This window comes from Herpailurus yagouaroundi, unplaced genomic scaffold, assembly GCF_014898765.1.
Source record: "Herpailurus yagouaroundi ecotype Mexico unplaced genomic scaffold, PumYag 203, whole genome shotgun sequence".
Taxonomy (NCBI): Eukaryota; Metazoa; Chordata; class Mammalia; order Carnivora; family Felidae; genus Herpailurus; species Herpailurus yagouaroundi.
The window spans coordinates 14384991-14393368 of NW_024412434.1; the positions used below are offsets into that span (position 1 = coordinate 14384991).

General features: G+C 47.5%; 1 long non-coding RNA gene across 1 annotated transcript; it reads right to left on the reverse strand.

Moving 5' to 3' along the window:
- Window positions 1-6765: 6765 nt before the first annotated feature.
- Window positions 6766-8139, reverse strand: LOC121014583 (uncharacterized). Its single transcript, XR_005783286.1, has 2 exons — window positions 8052-8139; window positions 6766-7593 (listed from the first exon to the last, which is right to left on the reverse strand). It is a non-coding gene; the product is annotated as an uncharacterized LOC121014583 (long non-coding RNA).
- Window positions 8140-8378: the final 239 nt, after the last annotated feature.

The window sequence follows — 8378 nt, forward strand, 5'->3', positions numbered from 1 at the left end:
CTGTGTCTCCCTCTGTCTCTGCGCCTCCCTCGTTCATGCTCTGTCTCTCTCTGTCCCAAAAATAAATAAATGTTGAAAAAAAAATTAAAAAAAAAATAAACTTGAAGAATTAAAATGTCTTATATTATGTTATATTTGTAGGATGCATTTTATACTTATTAAAGTAATTATGTGCAAATTGCAAGCTTCTAAAGTTCTAAGAACTGGCAGCTATTTTCTTTTTGGAAATTGAGAGGATGAGAAAGAAAAAAATAAAAATGAAGCTTTTATTTTTCCATTTCAGCGAAGCCTCAAAATTCTAGGGACAAAGACTCTAGATTTTGTAAGGTTTTTGGATTTTCTTACGTTCAGATCTGACTAGTCCTGTTTGGTCGGTATATTTGAGTTTATACTAGTATGTACTGGCTCTATTTTTGTTAGGCTAACTTTTTTTCTATTTCTCAAGCTTAAGAAGTTAGTTTTTTGGGGAAAAATTGTTTTCCATCAAAGACTTGGATAAGTCATTTGGCCTATGCCAAATCTGCCCTCGGAAAATTTCCTTTCCAAAGTGATTTTTTTCCCCTCACTTGGTATGTGCATCTTCTCAGTTTTTTTTTTTTTCTTTAAAAAAATTTTTTTTTTCAACGTTTATTTATTTTTGGGACAGAGAGAGACAGAGCATGAACGGGGGAGGGGCAGAGAGAGAGGGGGACACAGAATCGGAAACAGGCTCCAGGCTCCGAGCCGTCAGCCCAGAGCCCGACACGGGGCTCGAACTCACGGACCGCGAGATCGTGACCTGGCTGAAGTCGGACGCCTAACCGACTGCGCCACCCAGGCGCCCCTCTTCTCAGTTTTTTAAGACATGATTTTTTTTGTCTGAAAGATCAGGTGAGTAAATGAGTGCATTCATTAGAATAAAAAATGTTTGCTTCTGGAGATATTTGTCACCAGGCAGGTTGGATTTGTACCTGAATATGCATTAAAAGAAATAACAGGGGTGCCTGGGTGGCTCAGTCTGTTAAATGTCTGACTCTTGATTTCAGCTCAGGTCATGATCTTTTTGGTCATGGGATCGAGCTCAATGCTGGGTGTGGAGCCTGCTTAAGATTCTTTCCCTCTGTCCCTCCTCTGCTTGTGTGTGCATGCTCTCTCTCTATCCTTCAACCCACACACACACACACACACACACACACACACACACACACACGAAAAACAATAGCACCATTTTCCTGTCTCAAAGGGCAGTAAATTATATCCCTCAAAAAATTAGGAATCTCACATTATGGTCCTTGATCAGGTGTGTTCTTATAGGCTAACACAGATGAAAACATATATGTGCTTTTGGGGGAATTCTTTTGGGCAAATGAAGCAATATTTCATAACTTTTCATTTTTATGTTCAATTTATGGAGCTATTTATTGCTAAGCTACTAATTAAGAATAGCTATGTTTGTTTAAAAAAAATTTTTTTAGGGGCGCCTGGGCGGCTCAGTCGGTTAAGCAGCCGACTTCGGCTCAGGCCATGATCTCGCGGTTTGTGAGTTCAAGCCCCGCGTTGGGCTCTGTGCTGACAGCTCAGAGCCTGGAGCCTGTCTCGGATTCTGTGTCTCCCTGTCTCTGACCCTCCCCCATTCATGCTCTGTCTTTCTCTGTCTCAAAAATAAATAAATGTTAAAAAAAATTTTTTTTTAAAATAAAAAAATTTTTTTAATGTTTATTATTTTTGAGAGAGAGAGAGAGAGAGAGAGAGACAGAGAGCAAGCAGGGGAGGGGCAGAGAGAGAGGGAGACACAGAATCGGAAGCAGGCTCTAGGCTCTGAGCTGCCAGCACAGAGCCCGACGCGGGGCTGGAACTCACAGACGGCGAGATCATGACCTGAGCTGAAGTCGGCTGCTTAACTGACTGAGTCACCCAGGTGCCCCAGAATAGCTATGTTTCTTATACAACTCAACACCCCAAAAAGCAAATAACCCGTTTAAAAAATGGGCAGAAGACATGAACAGACACTTCCCCCGGAAGACATCCAGATGGCCAACAAACATATAAAAAGATGTTCATCATCACTTACCATCAGGGAAATGCAAATCAAAGCCACGATGAGCTATCACCGCACACCTGTCAGAATGGCTAAAATTAACACCACAAGAAACAACACAGCACACCTGTCAGAATGGCTAAAATTAACACCACAAGAAACAACAGGTGTTGGTGAGGACGTGGAGAAAGGGAAACATTCATGCATGGTTGGTGGGGATGCAAACTGGTGTAGCCAATGTGGAGAACAGTATGGAAGTTCCTCAAAAAGTTAAAAATTGAACTACCCTGGGGCACCTGGGTGGCTCAGGTGGTTAAGCATCTGACTTCAGCTCCGGTCACAGTCTCACAGCTCGTGAGTCCGAGCCTCGCATCGGGCTCTGTGCTGACAGCTCGGAGCCTGGAGCCTGCTTTGGATTCTGTGTTTCCCTCTCGCTCTGCTTCTTTCTCTCTCAAAAATAAATAAACATTAAAAAAAAAATAGGACTACCCTATGATCCAGTAATTGTACTCCTGGGTATTTACCTAAATAACACAAAAACTGTAATTCAGGGGCACCTGGGTGGCTCAGTTGGTTATGCGTCCAACGTTGGCTCAGGTCATGATCTTATGGTTCGTGGGTTTGAGCCCCATGTCGGGCTCTGTGCTGACAGCTCAGAGCCTGGAGCCTGGTTCAAGTTCTGTGTCTTCCTCTCTCTGTCCCTCGCCTGCTTATGCTCTGTCCCTTTCTCTCTCTCAAAAAGAAATAAGCATTACAAATGTAAAAAAAACCCCTAATTCAAAGGGACACATGCACCGCTACGTTTATAGCAGCATTATTTACAATAGCCAAGATGTGGAAGCAGCCCAAGTGTCCGGATAAATGGATAAAGACGGTGTGGTATATATATATATATATACATAGAATATTATTCAGTCATAAAAAGAATGAAATCTTGCCATTTGCAATGACATGGGTGGAACTAGAGTATAATGCTAAGTGAAACAAGTCAGTCAGAGAAAGACAAATACCATACGATTTCACTCCTATGTAGAATTTAAGAAACAAAACAAACTAGCAAAGGGGAAAAAAAGAGAAACAAAGAAACAGGCTCTTAACTACAGAGAACAGACAGATGGTTACCAGAGGGGAAGTGGGTGGGGGATGGGTGAAATAAGAGAGGGGGATTAAGGAGTGCACTTGTTGGGATGAGTACTGGGTATTAATATGGAAAAGTGTTGAAATCACTATATTGTACACCTGAAACTAATACAACACTGTATGAACTAACTGGAATTAAAATAAGAACTTTAAAAAAAGGATAGCTATGTTTAATATTAAATCTATGTCATTACTAGCATTTACTGATGATACGACATCAATATTCTAAGACCTTGGCTGCCTTGTGCTTCACGTCGGTAACATTAAGGGAGTGCTGTGTAGACACTCAAGGGATTCCTGCCAACTAAGGCAAAGATGCTTGGTATCCTTGTGTTATGTGCGGTTGTGCTTTCAAATGGCTGCTGGTCATGCTTTTCAATAATAAGTTCATGTTAGTTTGAGTGATGTCTGGTGCTCGTGTTTATGGTGCACATTTTCATGACCACCATTTTTGGCCTGCGACTTTCCAGTAACTAGTCTTGAATCCACACATGGATGTGCCATTGTTCTAGTGCTGTTCATCCAACGTGTCTTTTACTGAAGTCGATAACATATCATTCTCCTAACATTTCTGTTCGCAGGGATAGCTCATTCGTGATATGCTACCGATCCATTTGTCCTTTAAATACCTTATAAAACACTAGCAAATTATACAGTTTCTGGGTTACCTTCCAGATACAGGTGGCATTGTTTTGAAACATCAACTCATGTGATTGTTGCCTTTCCACTAGACTTCTTTTCTACTGGTAATTGGGAATGGGTGAGGTTGGGCGGGCTTTAAGATCTTCTCGCTTTGCCTCTGAAGGATGTGGTTGGGAGCCATTGCTTTAAATCAAGACTTCCGGGAATTGACTATTTGAACGTACGTTTATCATGAATGATTTTCCTATAAATCAGTGAATCTCAAGCCTGACTGCACATTAGCGTCTCCTGGGAATTATGTTTAAAATATTGATGCAGAGCCCAACCTCAGACCAATTGGACTGAAATATTGGAAGGTGGAGGCCAGGCACTGTGTCTTCTAAAGGCATCCTAGATCATTACAAGGCATCGTGAAGGTTGAGAATTCCTATAAATGAACACCTCGAGCTCCTTAGGTCTAGAAGAGGAGCAGCTACTGCCATCATTCTCCAGAAACAGAAATCTTAGAGAGATGAAAACATTAAAAAAAAAAAGCATTGTTTTAGGAGACCTCATTGGTTAAAAAGGCACTAACTGTATGACAGTAACAGTAAAGAAAACAGGTAGTTATTTATATATAAAATCCAAGTGTGCCCTTTGAACTTATGACTTGTATTGTCAGATGCTCCCCTTAGAGGTGGAAGGAGACGAAAGTCGTGGGGGAGGGGAGAAGGACAGGTGAAAGAAATGAAGCAGGCAGAACCTGGTATCAGGAGAGGGGGGCTGTGGGGAAGAGTGACATTTGCAAGAGCAGGTGGTGAGGGTTCTGGAGACCAGCAAGAGGCAATCGGTGGGGTTGGGGCAAGTGGGGGCAATCGAGACAGAGGGGATTGGCAGCAGGCTGTGGATGAAGTCTAGCAGTGGATCAGAGGCTGTGGGACATAGGGACGAGGATTTGGGGGCAGAGACGGGGCAAGAGAAGCCAAAGAAGGAACTGGAATCAGGGGCAGGTGTCACACACCCCCGCCACTGAAAGAGTTGGAGCCGCAGATCCTCGGACTGGAGGTTAAGCACAAGGGCTCCATCCCATGGAGTCAGTGGAGAGCCCAGCGCCGGGTGCACAGGCAACAGAGAGGGCTGGGGCCAGCCAAGTGGTGACGCAGAGCTAACCCCAGAAATCCTTACGTGTCCCCTCATGTGGAACATGCTTGGGACCAGAGCCTGCAGGTAACAGTATAGAGCACCTATCTTTCAGGTTCCGATTGAGCATAACCCTCCCAGAGCTCAGTCCCAGTAAAGATGGCTTCCCTGCAGGAAAGGGAGCTTCTATCAGCTTCCTCTTCTGGCCCAGGCGTTTACAAGTCCAGTTCCCACCATGATGCCCAGCGCCTGACATTAAGGAATGTGGCTTGGTCTCCTTTGCTACCCCTCTCTGAGATAGAGAGGTGCTAGGATTTCTTGAATTGAATAAATGAAATTTTGCAATTGCCTTTCTCTCCTCTCCGCTCCTCTCCTCTCCTTTTTAAACTTTACTTATTTTGAGAAATACAGCATGCACGCTCGAGTGGTGGGAGGGGCAGAGAGAGAGGGAGGAGAGAGAATCCCAAGCAGGGTCCACACTGTCAGGGCCGAGCCCAGTGTGGGGCTCGATCCCACAAACTGTGGGCCACCAGGCACCGCTGTAATTGCCTTTCATCTCCTACTTCCTAACAGAGGAAAAGCCAAACTAATGTTAGTTAGGGGATTCTGCTTTGGGGTGTCCACTCACACATGACTCAGGAGCACAGACGTGGGCTCATCCTGGAAATGGCAGATAAGGCTTACTGATGCTGACAGTCAACCTGTGTAACTTGATGAGCCAGATTCCCTCCTGGTGGGCAGAAAAGAGTTGTAGAGGGGTGCCTGGGTGGCTCAGTCGGTTAAGCGGCCGACTTCAGCTCAGGTCATGATCTCGCGGTCCGTGAGTTCAAGCCCCATGTCAGGCTCTGTGCTGACAGCTCAGAGCCTGGAGCCTGTTTCAGATTCTGTGTCTCCCTCTCTCTGACCCTCCCCCATTCATGCTCTGTCTCTGTCTCAAAAATAAATAAACGTTAAAAAAAAATTAAAAAAAAAAGAGTTGTAGAAAGAGGGGAGAGAATGGAGGTCCATCAGCCTTTAGGGAAGCCATTCCCAAACTGGATTGTCCAAATCTCTCGGAGCGGTTTTAAAAACTCAGAGTCTGGGGTGCCTGACTGGCTCAGTTGGTTAAGTGTCTGGCCTCGGCTCAGGTCGTGATCTCGCTGTTCAGATCCTCTGTCCCCCTCTCGCTCTGCTCCTCCCCTGCTCGCACTCTCTCTCTCAAAAATAAACAAACATTTTTCACAAATGCAGATTCCAGGGCCTACCCTTTGCGATCTGGGCCAGGGCACAGCTGATCTACTTCCAGAAAGCTCCCGGGTGGTTCAGGGGCACACACAGCCAGGTCTGGGAGCCGGAAGTGCCACCAAGTGGTGGTTTTCACCGCCTCTCACCTCAGTACGGACTCCGGGAGCACAGCCTGGCTCCTTGGGCGCTGAGTTGCTGGCAGTCCCAGGCTGGGGTGACGTCAGGGCTTCCTGGGGCCCTCCAAGCATCACTGTCTTGGGAGAGCCAGCTCTGTGCTCACCCTGCTTGGGTTGGGCCGTGTGGGCATGAGCTCCTGTGGCAGCCAGCAGAATCTGCCCTTGGCAAATGCACGCAGCTCTGCTCTCAACGGGTTCTGCTACAGCTGGCTGTTTCTCGGCACCGACTCAAGAATTCCGGCGCCCTGGAGTTTCTCCTCTGACTCTGGGGATGAATGCCCATTGCCAAGCAAGGGAGGGGCTGGTGCCGGAGGGACTGGGGAGAGGTCAGCCTCAGGCCTAGAATCCGAGAGAGAGAGAGAGAGAGAGAGAGAGAGAGAGAGAGAGAGAGAGAGAGAACACACACACTAATTCTTTAGTACCCAGTAGCATTTCAGCATGGACTAATTCACAAGAAAAGGTATTTATTCCCAGGCGAGGAAATGAGACATTGCAGATGGTCTTCAAGGATTCCGACAGGGGTGGGAAGGGCCCTGTACTGAACTTTCTAAGCCTAGAATGGAGGCCAGGAATGGATGGTCTCCAAGGCCTGCTTCTGCTCAGGCATCAGTTTGTCCTGTGACTATTAGTAGCGACTTGTCTCCCACTGTGTGCCAGCCACTGTCCTGGGCACCAGGGACACGCACCGTGAAGAAGACAGAGAAGGTCCAGCCCCGGCGGAGTTCACAGCCTGGTACCTGTGACTGCCGCTGCCTGAGGAAGGTGGTCCTGAGGGTGGGCCCTCCATGGGCACACCCTTGGACGCTGGATGCAACTCTTGAGACAAATGTCCCTTCTTTCCTGAGTGGAAGCGGACGCCAGAGACAGACGATGTCACTCTCCCACCCCACGAGTGCAGCCATCCCTGGCCAGCTCCCGGAGTGGCCCTGCCTCCCACGGGGAGGTGGCGTTTCAGCCCAGCGGATGGGTGTGGCTGTGCCCGGAGGGCCATCTGAGTCAACGACACTGGCTCTGGGGACATAGGATCATCCCTTAGTATTGGACAATAAGAAAGCTGAAGGCTGGAGAGACACCCAAAGGCCTTAGAGAATGAAAACTAAGAAAAACATCTAGGAATTAAGTGCTGGGTAATGTCATACCAAAGATTTTGGCTTTGGCTTTGCAAAGTGCTTGGATTCAACGGTAAGAATCTGTCTCTGGCTTTTGTTGTGCGGGAGACTGAAACAGGCTAATTCTGGAGGTGTAAAGGGAGCCTACAAAGGGATGCCAGGAAACCTGGAAAGAAAGGAAAAGAATGGCCAATTAGTGTATTTATATGGAAGCTAATTTTCATATGAAAAAGTGAGAGATTCTTACCTAGGGAAAGGGCAGTTACTAAGGGCCTGCGGTTAGTTACCTGCGGCGCCTCCTCCCCTCTCCCACGGAAAAGGACTCCATTTCTCTTCCTCGTTCTCATTCCTGGCATGCCTTCCCTTTTACCTCTTCCCTGACTCAATTCTGCGAATGCCAGAGTCCAAAAACCAGGTATGCGGCGAGGACAAAAGCGCAGAGGCTCTGGGTGGAAGGAAGCCACAGGGACGCGGGGACACTGCGCGGGCCTCCCCTCCCTCCCCCTCCCCGGCTGACCTGACGGGGTCGCCCCGACCTGCCCGAGAAAATGGGCCCCCCCCCCCTTCACTTGCCAAGAGCTCCAGACAAGGAGAGGCCCCGATTCCCCCCCCCCCATAACTTACCCCAGGTTCGATGTCCTCCTTGGCACAGATTGTTTTCTTGCTGGAATCACTCATGTGGAAGCCGCCAGTGCGTTTCCTTTTGTTCGGTCCTCACTGGAGACAGTGAGCAGCTGGCCTGGGCCACCGCCGGGCGCCCCCCCCCCCCCCCCCCCGAGGAATATCCCTTTAAACCTTGCTGGCCATTGTTAAATGGCCTCTGGGCCTTCTCTCCCTCAGACTAAGAATCCTAGCTTCTTTCCCCCATTCCTCATGGGTCCTCTTTCCCAGCCCCTTTCACATCTTTGTTCTTTGAATGCTCTCAGATTTTTCTAAGATATTCCCCTTTGG